Source organism: Mus musculus, chromosome 12, assembly GCF_000001635.26.
Source record: "Mus musculus strain C57BL/6J chromosome 12, GRCm38.p6 C57BL/6J".
NCBI lineage: Eukaryota > Metazoa > Chordata > Mammalia > Rodentia > Muridae > Mus > Mus musculus.
Window position 1 is genome coordinate 106,084,235 of NC_000078.6, and position 15,184 is coordinate 106,099,418.

General features: G+C 49.0%; 2 long non-coding RNA genes across 3 annotated transcripts; one reads left to right on the forward strand and one right to left on the reverse strand.

Annotated features, from left to right (window-relative positions):
• Positions 1-10,271: 10,271 nt before the first annotated feature.
• Gm32723 lies at positions 10,272-12,407 on the forward strand. Of its 2 annotated transcripts, XR_381895.2 has the most exons (4): positions 10,272-10,530; positions 10,623-10,702; positions 11,244-11,339; positions 11,747-12,407. It is a non-coding gene; the product is annotated as a predicted gene, 32723 (long non-coding RNA). The 2 variants fall into 2 exon arrangements; XR_872967.2 differs by lacking the exon at positions 10,272-10,530 and having other exon boundaries at positions 10,615-10,702.
• Positions 10,582-14,786, reverse strand: Gm32635 (predicted gene, 32635). The gene is made up of 3 exons (NR_168018.1): positions 14,528-14,786; positions 12,977-13,071; positions 10,582-11,445 (listed from the first exon to the last, which is right to left on the reverse strand). It is a non-coding gene; the product is annotated as a predicted gene, 32635 (long non-coding RNA).
• Between the last annotated feature and the right edge of the window lie 398 nt (positions 14,787-15,184).

A 15,184-nucleotide genomic window follows, 5' to 3' on the forward strand; every position in this document is an offset into this window, starting at 1 on the left:
GGCTCATCACCAGTTGCTGAGGAGTGGGTGTGTAGGAGGTAAACTATTTTGAAGCCTTCCTGATGTAAGGTGCCTTTGTTCCCTCTTTGTCTTGACTGATAGTTTGACTCATGTTGGATTATAGATAGGAATTAATTTTTCTTAAGAACTTTGCTGGCTCCATTACTGTTGTTTAGCAAACTCGAGCGCGCTCTGATCTCTGTTCCACGCATGACATTTCCCTCCCTCCTTTCTTCTCCTAATCATCCTCATTTTCATAAAACGCGGTGGTGTGGGCCTATTTCCTGGGTGTGTCCTGGAAGTTTTTATTGAAATATCTTTTGACAGTTTTCCCCTTTCCATTTCCTCTGTTCTCTCAAGAAGTTCCAGAACATTCATTGTCTCCTTTCAGTTGCTGTATTTCCAGGGAGATTTTCTTATGTTCTCTTCCAAATCTTCAGAATGAAAAAAAAAAATCTATTGTATCCCCGATTTCCTGAAGTTCTTTGTTTTATTTATTTATTTATCTTTTATTAGATATTTTCTTTATGTACATTTCAAATGCTATCCCGAAAGTTCCCTAAACCCTCCCTCTGCCCTGCTCCCCTACCCACCCACTCCTGCTTCTTGGCCCTGGCATTCCCCTGTACTGGGGCATATAAAGTTTGCAATACCAAGGGGCCTCTCTTCCCAGTGATGGCCGACTAGGCCCTCTTCTGCTACATATGCAGCTAGAGATACGAGCTCTGGGGGCACTGATTAGTTCATATTGTTGTTCCACCTATAGGATTGCAGACCCCTTCAGCTCCTTGGGTGCTTTCTTTAGCTTCTCCATTGGGGGCCCTGTGTTCCATCTTATAGCTGACTGTGAGCATCCACTTCTGTATTTGCCAGGCACTGGCATAGCCTCATACGAGACAGCTATAACAGGGTCCCTTCAGCAAAATCTTGCTGGCATATGCAATAGTGTCTGGGTTTGGTGGCTGACTATGGGATGGATCCCCGGGTGGGGTAGTCTCTGGATAGTCCATCCTTTCGTCTTAGCTCCAAACTTTGTCTCTGTAACTCCTTTCATGGGTATTTTGTTCCCTATTCTAAGGAGGAATGAAGTATCATCCACCCATTGGTCTTCCCTAGTTCTTTGTTTTCTTATTTAATTTTAAGAGTGTGACCCTGGTCTTAATTTGTAGCTGCAGGATTTTATGCCTCCAAAGATTTTAATTATAGTACATCAGTGCTTTCTTTCTCCATATAGTTATTTTATTTGTTTTAAATGGTGCGTGTGAGTGTGTGTGTGTGTGTGTCTGTGTGTCTGTGTGTGTCTGTGTGTGCGCGCGCGCGTGCGTGCTCACATGTGCTCTAAGATGTCAATTCTTTACCCCCACCCCCGGCATGAAGAGTAGGGATGGAACTTGAGTCCTCAGGCCTTGATGACAAGTGCCTTTACCCACTGAACCATCCCAGCAGTCCTGAATATGCGTCATCACGGGATGCAATGACTTTTTCAGGGGATGGTGCTCTGTGGCTTTGCGGGAATGAGCCCTCAGCCAGGTGACTGGCATTTGGAGTTTCTGTGAGGGGTCGGTGTTTAGAACTGTCATTTTCTATAGTCTGGCTGGTGGTTTTTAGAAGAATTCCATCCAGCCTGAGGTCTCCAGGAAGCTGAGCTTGACATGAAGGGTTCGACGCGGTGCAGATGGCTTCTGCATGTGGTCTCCGCGAGAAGAGACGGGCTACTGTGAGAATCAGGGGAGAGGCCAGTCATTCCAAAGACCTCAGCTGAGAGCACCTGGCACTCAACATTTCTCAAAAGTGCATCTCACGAGCTGGCCTTGGGGGCCAGCATCCCTCCACTTCTGAGCTGTATCGAGGGAGGTGCGCAGTTCCTGGCAGGTGTGTGAGCCACCCCTAGACAAGGAGAGGAGAGGGCTGCCAGCCAAAATCAGAATGTCAGAAACTTCGGGCTTGGTCCTTGTGTGGGGGTAGGATCAGGAAGCTTTGGAGTGGGACCTCTTCTGCCTTTCTCCACTGGGACAGTCAGGCCAGGCATTTCCTTAGAGAAGACTTCCCGGCTTCCTAGCAGAGGTTCAGCTCTCTGCCTAAAGGTCATTGCAAGGGCAGTGTTTTCAAGAAACTTCTGCCACTGACCCCGCACCTTTATCAAAAATCAGTTAGACATCTGTGAGCCTATCAGTGGGATCTCTCTCTAATTCCTTGAATGCTGCCTTTCTCTTTGCCACTATTGATTAAAATCACTCTATGTAGGGCTGGGGTGTAGCCAGTGAGGACCTGCATTTGGTCCCCAAGAACTTTATAAGGCCAGGCTGGTGGTGTACAGTTGTGATCCCAGCACTGGGGACGTGGACAGGTGGCTGTGTGGACAGGTAGATCTGTGGACAGGTGGGTCTGTGGACAGGTGGACAGCCAGTCCAGCCTGATGGGTGAGCTCCAGGTCTGGTGAGATGCCCCATCTCAATCAATCAATCAATCAATCAATCAATCAATCAATCAATCAAGAGTGGATGACTCCGGAAGACTAGCCCTTGAGGCTGACATGTGCACATGTACCCATACATGTGTGCTACATATATTTCCTAAGCACTATGCCTCACCATTCCTCAAATTCTGCCCTTTCAGAGCTAGTGATAGCTGCTCGAGGACCTCTGTTTTCCATGCTTTAAAATAAGCATGATTATGTCGATGAAGCCCTGGAGATTGTGGTAGGAGTGGCATAAAAATTACAGACTCATTGAGGAGAGGCTGGCTCTTCTCATAATGTGTCTATCCATTTATTTACAATTTCTTTGGTTTCTTTCCTTTGTATTTTCTAAATGTAAGTAGCCAACCTTGTATGCACTTTGTTAAGTATAAACCCAATGATTTCATTTTCTTAATTGCTGTAGATAGTATTTTAAAAACTTCTACTTCCACAGGTCACTGTTAGTATGAAGTATAAATAGCTAGTGTATATGTATAATTGCATGTGAGTGGATAGCTCATGGCCACAGTCCTAGAATTCTAGAGGCTGAGGCAGGAACATTATGAGTTCAAGGCCAGCCTGGTGAGGTAGCATCTCAGTATGAAACAATAGTAACTGAGGGGTGTGTCTGTCTATATGTATTCCTATGTGTATGTGTATGCATGTATGTGTCCCTGTGATGAGCTTGCATCCTATGATTCTGGTGTTTTATATACTTGGGTGCTGAGGTATTTCTTGTGGGAGCTGAGCCCTTACCTCTCCCCCTGTCTTCTTCTCATTGCAGCTGTGTGCAGCTGTGTGTCTTCAGGTGAGTGGATTCCTTGTGGCCACCTTGTTTCTGCTGGGAACTTCCACTGCCTGGTAGACTGTGACATTGTTTCCATTTTAAAAATAAATTCTCCCCCCCTCCCTTTTTTTTTCTCCTGGAACTAAAAAGGTGCCGTATTAATTTGTATTAGAATAAACCCTCTGCATGTCTGTCTGTCAGTTGTCTTCCACCCTGTGTCATAACACCAGCATCTTTCAGCACGCCTCCCCCCTCGAACTGGAGACCTCCGACTAGAACCGTTGGTTCTTTAACGCTGAGGAGTCCCTGGGCTCCTTCTCCAGCTCTCTACCTGCTGCTCCTTCTTGGAGTGATCCTGGACTTGTCTGCCACTCTGCATGTCAAGTCTCCTATTCCTATCTTCGTCAATCAATCAATCAATCTCTCAATTGTATCTCCAGCTTTTTGCTAGCATGTACTTAAATGCTTCTTTTAAAAGGTTCATAGCAATATGTTTATATGTTGTTTGAAAATATATCTTTGATCTGTCTTTATACATGGAAGCTCTAACTGAGTATAGACTCTAGGATGCAAATTATTTCCCTTCAGTTTTTTAAGTGACCACCCTTCCATCTTCTGTCTAGCATTCCATGTAGCAAGATCTCATTTAATCTTTATAGCACCCTGAACAAGAGTGCTTTGACTTCCCAGGACTCTGAAGAGCCATTCACAGTGAGTGAACTGTCCAGTAGTGTCTGAGCCTCCACAAGATGCTACATGGAAGGGCTGGAGTTGGCACGGGGAGATGGCTTATAAGGCTGTACATCCCAGAAGAAGCTCAATGCCGAGCAGATACGCTGTAGTGGCGTCTCAGATTATATTCTCAGACTCATAACTGGGGCATCTGCAAGGCACACGGCAGAATGCAAACATGCTTCAGCTTCCATCGGTTTTCAGGAAAGATATGGTTCTCGGCCTCAAGTCCGCTCTCCTGCCTTCTATTGAGCAGCACATACTCCAGATAGCCATTATCCCAGCTGCGGCTATCAAAGAGAGACAGGGCCAGGATGACTCTGTGGAGCAAGAATGATGCCCAAACCCAACGCTCACCCTGATAGCCTAGTAGTGGCCAGCAACCCCTGCTATAAATGTTTCCAGAACTCTTCTGTTCATGGTGTCAATAAAGAAGATAAACGATTTGGGGTTGTTGTTGTTGTTGTTGTTTTCTTTAATCTGTGTGAAGGGGTGGCAAAGGTCAGAAGATAACTTTTGCTCATCTTCCATCTTGTTTGAGATGAGGGATTTTTTTTTTTTTAAGTGGTCCTGGCCATTATTTGACATGGGTCTGAGACACCAGGCAAGCAGTGACTCCCACCTTTCCAGAAGCCTGCTGTTGCCTGGCCTGCATAGATCTGCAGAGGTTTTTCGTAAACTGAGCACTAACATATTGTGTATTGGGGTTAAAATCTTATCACCCAAGAGGCCCTCCCTATCTTATAAATAAAGCCTCTAGTTCCTAGATCTTAGGGTCCTTGGAATTTGACTTCATGATATTAAGGGCACCCCAGGCCCTCTGTCACCCCACCCCATGTGACTTCCTGTCCCTACAAGGTCTGGATCAGGTCTCTCCCTCTGACATGAGGAAATGGGATGAGTAGCTGATAAAATGGCCAGGGTCACAGTGGATGTTGCTGGCTGGCTTGCAGCTGTACCCCACATAACATCATTGAGTAGGCCCCTCGGATTCTCTCTGACTCTGACTTGGGAAGGTATCTTCAGTCAGAGCATTGCTGAGGAGGACCTTTGGCTCAACGGCAGCAGATGGGTGTGCTGGCCAGTGCTTAGCTGGCCATTCCTCAGGATTGGTACGGGACCTTAGTTTGTAGAGTTTGTCTCTTGCTCTGACACAGTGTTCCACCATGACCTCCACACCAGTCAGCACAGGCACACAATTGCTTCCACTAGTCGGTGCCAGTCAGCTCAGACACACAGGTGTCTGGGAGCAAGGGAAGTCCTCACAAGGGAGACCTCAGCCAATCCCAGAGTCACTGGGGCTGAGCTGAGTCTTCAACTTAGTCCTCAACTGAAGCACAAGTGGAACTCTTGTGGATCTATCCCAGGGTGAATCAACTCTCTTCTCACGAGGGCAGATCTCAGAAAGAAGATCTACAATGGGTGGATGGATACTCCAATGCATCTCCTCTCCACTTCAAGCACCGGGCTGTTCTCACCACAGGCAACAAATGTAGGCACTCAGGTCTGCCTGGTCTGTCAGTCTGACTGGGGCCAGAAGAGAGTCCTGGATTTGTCCTCGAGAGTCAGGGGTCTATGCAGTTCCTGTGTTCTTCCTGGTCTGGACGGAAGGATCTACCCCTGGAAGCCTACCTGGAGGTAGTCTTTTTCACAGTCCCCATCTTCTGTGTTGCTCTCAGAAGCTCTGGACCTTCACAGTCACACCCTAGTGCCTGTTCTACATCAACACCAAACACCTCGCTTTCATCTCTCCCTGGCCATCTTATATTCCAGGCACCTATAAGATGCTTGGTGGTCACTGGGTCACCACAGAGGGCAAGAAGCCTAAAGAAAGGACAAACACTTAGGTCTCCGGCCAGTGTGCACGGCTTGCATCTTGGTCACTTGCTGGTCTTTGTCGCATTCTTTTCCTGTGCATTCTCCATTCCCTATGGGACTGTGCTAAGGCCAAGCCTCTCATGTCTGAGACCCGGGAGATAAAGCTCTACGGTGACACGCTGAAGATGATGCTTGCATTAGAAACCAGCACAACCTGTGCGTGTGTGCGTATGGTGTGTGTGTGCGCACATGTGTGTGTGTGTGTGTGTGTGTGTGATGGTTAAAGTTCCCTGTGACCCTCTTCTCTGTCCAAGAGCTTCTCCACTACCTCAGGAGCTTAAGTTTCTCCAGCTCTTTAGAGATTTGTTACCTTGGTTGCGTTTCCCCCACGATTGCCTGTTTTCTAGAGCACATGGGGACACTCATGACCTCATTCACAATCATACCCTGAAGGTTCTGGAAAAGAAGGATGATTGAAAGAGCTCTTTCGTCTTGTGCATACACACCCAGCAAGAAGCAGAGGGCTTGTTCCCAGACACCCCGATAAACTACTCTTTCCTAGAGATGCTTGCCCTGTACTGCTCCCGACCCCCATCTTTGCAGGGCCCCTCCCCATGACCCCAAAGCCTTATTTAAGAATCCATCATCATTTCTTCTGGGAAGCCTTCGATCCCAATAGTCTAGCATTGTTTTCTCTGGGAAGTCTTACCTGATCCCATGAATTTGACTTCTGGCACGTACCTCCTTTGGCCAACTATGTATCCGAGTTTTTGGTAAGTCCATGGAAACAGGGGGAAGCATTATTTTCCAAATTCTGTCTGTCTCAATGCCTAGATCACAGTAAATCTAGATAAAGGAATTCTGAAGCAATTTTTAAAGAGAATTGTATGGTTTCAAAATGGGTTTGATCTTTGAACTATGGGTGGAGGACACAGTACTATTCCATCATATTTCAAAATCTGGCTGCAGGGTCTGGAGAGATGGCTCAGAGGTTAGGAGCACTGACTGCTCTTCCAGAGGTCATGAGTTCAATTCCCAGCAACCACATGGTGGCTCACAATCATCTGCAATGAGATCCGTTGCCCTCTTCTGGTGGGTCTGAAGGCAGCTACAGCTATTTATATACATAAAATAAATAAATAAATCTTTTTAAAAAATCTGGCTGAATAGCGAGAAGTCAACAATTTTGATTTATTCAAAGAGAACGTGATCTGTGCCTCCGAACCTAATGGGTAGAATTTATACCTTTTGAGCCGTCATCAAGAAAATTAAAGGGAAAGGGGGAAAAAAAACCCACGATTAGTCACATCAGGTAAGTATGAAATGACCGCAAAGAGTTAGATATTTATGACCTGTTCCTGCTGGTTCTTAAGCCTGCTTTATATGTAAGCTTGGGCAAGGCTGGGGGCAGCTTGCGCTCTGATGAGTTTCGCCTGCTCCGAGCCGTCTCCAGCCTTGAGGGCGAGCCACTCGGAGGAATAGTCTCCGAGTTTCAGGATCTTCCCAGTAATTAGGCAATTCTTATGTACGAGGTGGCTGACGGCGTGCACACCTACACTACTCTGACCTTTTCCCCATTTACCTGCAGCGTGTGGTATTTGGGGGAAGTGACTTTTCCTGGTGAGTGACGGTGTCAGACTGTTCGCCAGCTCCCGCTGCCCCAGTCGCCCTCGGGAGCAGGGGCCCAGGACCTCACCAAGGCAACCCAATCTGTGATTCCCAGCCCAGAAATGCCAGGGCTCCTCTCGGATGCCCTGGGTGGCTCTGCGGTTTTCCTCTCAATAGTTCACAGCATGTAATTCCGAGAACTAGTTACCTCCTTGGGTGATGCCTGTGGGCGGGTGGGGGTGGCAGTGTGCAGGGTTTCCTTATGCACGGAGGCAGTTGCCCCATGCATGGGAGGGGGGGGTGTCTGGGAAGCTTGCTACTAGCTGCCTCAGAAACAAGCTCTTCCTCCCTGTCACCTGTCTAGTTTTCAAATTTCACTTCTCCGTTGAAAACGAGTCCAGGAGGATTTTTAATGCAAAGTGCCATGCCATTCTCTCCAGAGTTGACTGGACAAAGTAAGGCTTGACCCGAGGATCAGACTTTCTTCCTGTTGGTTTGCTTTTGTTGTTGTTGTGGTTGTGTGGTGTGTGTGTGTGTGTGTGTGTGTGTGTGTGTGTGCTGGCAGAGCTGGGACTACACTCATCACAACTCATGCTTATAATGATGCTGATGCGGCAGCTGCTGTGTAGGTCAAGACAGCATTCCGAGACGGCCTAAGGACTTGGGAGGATACAGAACTAAAAACAAAAACAAAGATGGAGGCACTCCTGCTCAAATGTCCTTGCATCAGAATGTGCTGGCATCATGAGTGAGCTCCGGGGTGTAACCAAGAAAGCCCCTGGGTGTCAGCTGCCCACCCACGAGGAGCAGAGACCGAATCAGTGATAAACCTTGGAAGGTCATAAAATCCCAGGCTCCAGGCAGCTCAGCAGACACTGGTCTCCGACATACCCCGACACACAGGAGCCATGTATGCTAGCAACAAGGGACCCTTCCGGTGATTGCATCCCAACCAGGACCTCCTGTCTCTGCCTGTCTCTGACTCTGGTGGTCTGGCTGGTACTGCTGTAGAATCAGCATTTTTCCCTTCACTGTCCTTCACCTACAGCGGATGTGGACACAGATATGGTGGCTTGCTCTGCATCCGGCAGTCAGACCTGCTTGTGCCAGCCCTGCGCATGGTCTGCGAGTGAAGTTTGCCTCCAGATATTGGTGGCATCAATTAGAGCTGTACTGTTAGTCTTAGACTTGTTTGCTGTTTGTGTTCCCCTGAAGTGTTTTGTGTGAACAATAACCCGTGCATTCCAAAGGAACACCAGACTATCTGTAACTCTCAGTGTCCAAGGCACGACTCTGAGGAGGTGGCTCGGCCATGACAGAGTGGAGCCTAGTGTCTGCCTTTATATCTGTTCAAGAGTAGAAATAAAGATTAAACCAAGATGAGAGAGAGAGTCCTTTCGATGGAGATGGAAACTCAGTGGTGTGAAGCTTTTGGCCCTTAATTGGAAGCATCTTTTCCTTTCTTAGCAAATTATAAGATCCAGGTGGAATGAGGTAGATAGAATATAAGGCTGCTGCGTTGGCCCTTCTGGGCCAGTGTGAGAACTCCTTTGTTTATGAAACCACCTGTGAGCTTGGTTCATGGCAGAAGGTGTCTACAGTGACAGAGTGGTCACCAACACAGCATGGTTTGATGGTTTAGTTTTATTAATATTCCCAGTGATCAGACACTGACAAAAAAGCAGTGTAGGAGAGAAAGGAGTTATTTGGCTTACAATCCCAGGTTGCATTCCATCATTGTGGGAGAAGTTGAGGCGGGAATGTCAAAGGATGAAGGAAGACACACGTTCACAGTCAAGAGCAGAGAGAAGTGGATGTGGCAAGCTTAACTTACTTGTGTTCAGCTCGGTTTCGCCACTCCTACAGCTCAGGACCCCTTTCTAGAGGATGGTGCCACCCACTGTGGACCGTGTCTTCCCACATCGATTAATTAAGACGAACCCCTACGGACATGCCTGCAGTCGAAACCAATGTAGACAGTCCCCCAACGAGACTCTTCTCAGGTGCCTCTGGGTTGCATCACATCGACAAAGGTGACGGTGACACTCTGGTTTCTTGTTATCACTTGTCATTGCTTCTGATGCTCCTCTTCCCCCCACCCCCCATTAACATCATATATGAGCATCTTTGTGTGGCTCTTGGTTCTTCTGTCTTCATTGCTGTAAGTGACCTGTATGTTTCTTCTGCCTTTCTTTTTCTATTAGGTCTGGCCTCCTTTTCTTTTCCATTTGTGGGAGTTTCTTGAACCTTCTAGATTGCCAGTGTGTTGCTGGCTTAAACACACACACACACACACACACACACACACTTACCCAGTGCATGTCACGTCTTTGTGTCCCACTGCTGGGGTTACACTCCTGCACTGTCATACCTGGCTTCCCTTTCATTGGCATTGAATTCAGCTCCTCATGATTTCATGCCAAGCACTGACTGGCTAACCCGTTACCGGCCCTAGATGTTTCAAATCTGCATTTCCTGCCCTCTACAGTCCTGTCCCCTAGAGCTCATTGTTTGCCACCTGCCTTTCAGCTTGTTAATTTAGGTCTCAGGGTGATAGAGATATGACAGAGTTCAGCATTGCCAGGTGGTCTGATCTCTGGCCTCTCCGCATTCTTCACTCATCTAACCGGCTCATCACAGAGAATGCTCACACTGCGTGGGGATCAGCTTCCAACTCACACTGGCTGACCTGGAGGCCAGGGGCTGCTTCACTTACAGTTGCGGTTTGGCCCCTGCTGATCCTGGCTTCTCTATCATGCTAGCTAGTAAGCTCTAAGCTTGGAAAAGGTATGAAGCTCTGACTGAGTACATGGGGAAGCCCAGCATGGCAGACGTGCACAGACACCCTCCCCGCCCCCCCCCCCCCCCCGCCCCGTGACTAACACATGCTCACTGTGGGCAAGCAGGAGGGAGACCTCCAGGGACGACATGGAGGATGGCGAAGGCTTACTGGAGCAGAACCTTGTGAGTAAGAGGAAAGTCATGAGGCTTGCTGGGCCTCCCCAGGTTTCGTTGGGGCTCCTGAGGTCAACACTCAGGATACAATCCTTCCATCACTGACTCTGCACCTGGAGTGCCTCCCCCTTTCCATCTGGCAGCCGCTCTTCTTGGCAAAGTGGGCTGTGAGGTGAGTGGTTATCCATTTTCTATCACTAAAATGAAGTACACGAGGCAGATATCTTACTACCAAGAGATTTATTTAACTAATTGTTTTGGAAGTTGACAGAGTAAATGGACGTCCCACCGAAGGACTTCTGTATGATGTTACAGTGGAGGCACCAGAAGTTAGGGATCACATGGTGAGACAGGAAGTTGATCTGGGTGGGGTGGTGAGCAGGGTGTGGGCATTGCTGGAGCGGTAGGCGTGGCTGGAGCGGTGGGCAGGCTGGGGTGGTAGGCGTGGCTTGGGCAGTAGGCGTGGCTGGGGCCATGGGCGTGGCTGGGACTGAGGTCCTGACAAAACATCTTCTCTTACTCTGAGAACCAACTCAGGTCCTAAGTAAGAGACCTGTCTTAGCCCCTTCTTGGTACAGCAGCCCCCGGGGCCCAGTCATCCCCTTCTGGGCTCTGTCCTTAAAGGTCCCTCCACCTTTTGGTGTCTCTACACTAAGTACCAAGCTACCAGCACAGTAGACCTTGGCTGATACAACCCAACTGTCTCAAGCCAGAGCTTGGGATTGCTGAGATATGCAGAAGCTGGGAGCCATCCACAGACCTTCCCTTGCCTTCAGGCCTTTGTAGTCTCCTCACCAGATGGGAGGGGGACAGACACCCCCCCCCCCAAGTTCTATGGCCAGGCCAAGGAAAGAGAGTCAATTCAACTTCATTTTGTTTCCTAAGTCAAGAGGTCAGTATGTGTACGGTATGCTCAAGTCACACCAAGGAGTCACAAAAGACACGTGTTGATGGAAGACACGGAACTGGGAACAAGAGCAGGTAAGGAATAACCTCCACATCCCTCAGAACAGCAACTCCACGCAGAATGGTCCTCAGCTGAGTGCAAACTGGAGCCCCGTGTAATACTGATACCATAGCTTGCTTTCTGGAGAAAAATCAAATGGCAAAGTGTGTGGGTGGGTGGGTGGGTGGGGGGTGAGGGCATGGGGAGGGGAGGTGAAGAACAACATCAGGTGGACAAGGTGAGGCAGCCTCTCAGCTTTCTGCCATGGTCCCAGTGTGGTTGACTCCAGGGCACCAGAGTCCCTGCAGGAGGGCAGTTTTATCAACATGGGTGGCTGCCCACTGCCAAGTGTCTGAACCTGTATCCTTTCTTCATGCAAAGTGCCAAAGCTGCGAGTGGGCTGGGATCTAACAGTCCGTCAGTCCTGGTGTCCCTTCCCTAGGAGACAGGACACCTGAGAGGCACAGGAGTGGAGAAAGAGCAGATGACAATGTGTCGGGGAGACAGCGCTGCAAGCTGAGGACCCGACCTTGGGAGAAACAGCCCTGCAGGCCTCCGTCTCAGACTTCAGCCTCCAGGACCAGAAATACAATTGGCTCATTATTCAAGCCTCTTAGTCTATGCTTGCATGTGATGACAGGCCTAGCAAATAATGCACATGAAATGACCCTGTCGAGCACATGGCGTAGGTGGGTGTATGGAGAAGTCAGAAGTTAGCCTCCGGATTCATTTCTCGGGATCTACCCACCTTGCTTTTGACACTGGATGGCCAGACGGCCCCAAGGATCTGCTGGGGTTTGCTTCCCTAGCACTGGGGGTTGTGAGCATGTGCTAACATGCCTGCCCTTTCACTGTGGGTTCTCGGTATTGAACTCAGTTCTCATGCTTGCAAGGCAAGCACTTTACCAACTATGCTGCCTCCCCAGGCCCCAAGCCATTGTGTTTCAGAGCTATTTGCTATGTAATGATAGTAACTGATAAGTGTTGAACATCAGGACACTCAGGAGTAAAGCCTGGGGATTTGGGGTTCTGTCCCCCCCGCACCCCATCGCCGCCTTGTCAGTGCCTCCCTGAATTGTCTTGGCCTACTCTTTGATTTATAAGACCTCTCAGCCTCTGTGTGGAACCTTCTGGAGCCTTCTAGATGCATTCCTGGAAGCTGGTTCAATAAAGAGAAATATGTAGCCAGGATCTCTGACCACAGTCTGGGGTCCCCTCCTCTCTCTGTGCCCCTGCAGGTGGTCACTAAGGACAAAGACAGCTAGGTGTCAGCTGTCCCACACCCTGGGAAGTATTCTGCCTGTGAAGGCCTGACAGCTTCATCTTGACTGTCAGGGCAACACCCAGTCCCTGCCTTCTTTAGGCAGAGTGGCAGCGAGGGTCAGGTGACTGTCAGGCTGTCCGAGAGGGCAGCAGGACACAGGTAGTTATCATCTCTCAAGTTAAAACAGGCTAATAAGACACGCGCAGAAGCCAAGCCAGGGAGACCGGATCTCTGATGCCCTTGGAGGGCTGGGCTTAGGGCAGATGGCTGTCTGTTGTGACTTGATATGGAATTGGGAACAAGGACAAGTTCAGACTGGAGGAGTTAGTTGGAGTTTGCATCCAGGTGTCAGGAAAATGAGCTCCCGACAGCAGCCTCCCTCAGCCACTTGATCCTTTTTGCGCTCACCGCTCGTGTCTGATGGCTTCATGGTGACAGCAGACCTGATCAGTTGTGTGACATCGATGACAGATGCAGGAACATGATCATGCTTCGAGAGTTACCTGTGGTAGGGTACAAATGATGGTTTGCAGGGTGAGAGGGCTGAGGCCTGGGTGAAGCACTTACAGGTTTTGAACCTGTGTGATCTTGGGCGGCATACAGTTCTGAGCCTCAGTTTCCTCATCTGTGTATTGGGGATGAAGCGCCACACCTGGAGAGTGTACTCGAGGATCACACAAAATTGTGTGACTTGGATAGATACAGCGAGCACTCACTTTTTGCTGAATTTTTTGTCACCCCCCCCCCCAACTTCCTTTCAGGGAACGACTTGAATGTCTATAGACTTGCTTATTTTTTAAAGCTTATTTAATTATTCGTTTATTTGAGCAGGTGTACGTATGTGCGTGCCTGTGGGATACAGTGTACCTATCTATGTACAGCAGGCATTGTGAGGTCAGAGGGTAACTCTCCACGTGTTTTCTGTCTCCTTTCTTTTTGAGGCAGGGTCTCCCTTGTTGCTTCTTATGCTGTTCTTCGTTTGAGCTTCTGGCTGGCTCTCTGGTGTCCACCTCTCATCTCCCAGTAGGAGCACAGACACAAGCCACCATATCTGGCTTTTTAAACGTGGGTTTGGGGGATTGAACTCAGATCATTGAGCTCAGCAAACGCTTCAACCCACCGAGCCCTCTTACTGGCCCATCCTGTCTTATTAAGTGGGCATTCACTGAGCGCCTCCTGTGTGCTCGGCACTGTACTGTATGCTGTGGGTGTGAGACCAGGTCTATGAAATGAGCTAAGAGTTTCTTCTTTGAGTCAGGGAAGCAGAACAATAAAAATGTGTGGAGTGGAAGGCACTAAGGATGGCGTGGGGGCTGGGATAACGCGATGGAGAAGACTCAGTCAGCAGGTAAAGGCGCATGCCTCCAGGGATGGAGATCCAAGTTCCGTGCCTGGGACTCACTTGGTGGAAGGAGAAAATCCACTTCCTTAAGTTGTCTTCCGACCTCCACATATGCTGTGACACACACATGTTCTCCCTCCCTCCCTCACACACACACATACACCTCTCTCTCTCTCTCTCTCTCTCTCTCTCTCTCTCTCTCTCTCTCACACACACACACACACACACACACACACACTTATTAAATTGGTAAGTATTGTCACTATAGGGTTGGGCTGTGGTGTGTCTCCTGTGGAGTTCCTGGTTTATCTGTACGGTGTTCATCATTGAAGAATTTTCTTTTGGACTACCTTTCCTGTTTTCAAAAGAACACTCATTGCAATTCCCTTAACCTCAGCCAGGAAGGCTCTCTCTCCCTTCTCACACCTGCTCCAAATTTCAATTACATAAAATATCTTTAACCCCGAGTTCAGCCACATTCCTTAGGAGGAGGGGAAAATGGCGCTGTAAGTATTCGTAATGTGTTTGCATTATGGAATAATTACGCATAATTGCGCTGCCTTGTAAATAAGTATAAAACGTTTGCCAGTCGGCAGTGGGAGCAGCCGTGAACCCACCTTTCCCCTGTGGAGGATTTGCTCCTGGGAACCAGCTACAGCATCGGCAATCCTTCCGAATCCGCAGGGGCGACAGTTTCTCTGTGAGCAAGGGCAGACAGACGGTGCAGTAGCCGCTCATGGCTGTGACCAGATGCCTGACAAGAAGTCTGTTAAGGGAAGAAGGCTTTATTCTGGGCCACAGCCCCACAGGACAGTCCACATCACTGTGGGGAAAGCGAGATGGGGAAGGTGTGGCCAGGAAGGCATAGCCAGGAAGGAGTGGTAGGGAAGGCGTGGTCAGGAGGGCATGGCCATGAAGGCGTGGCCGTGAAGGTGTGGCCAGGAAGGCTCGGAGTTGAAGGCGTGGTGGTAGGAGTATGAGGTAGCTGGTCACACTGCATCTGCAGTGAGGAAGCAGTGTGGGGCGGGGCCATTAAATAAACCTTAAATCCTCCCCGCACCACCCCTTCCTTGCCTCCCCCCCTCCCCGTTACCAAATTTCTTCCACTAAATCTCTACCTCCTAAACCTTCCATGACTTTCTAGAACAGCAGCCCCAACCAGAAACGAAGTGTTCCGACAAGTGAGCTTGGTGGGGGTGGGGTGGAGTGGAGTTGGGGTTGGGTGTGTGTGTGGGGCATTTGATAGTCAAACCACACACGTAGTCTTTCGAAGC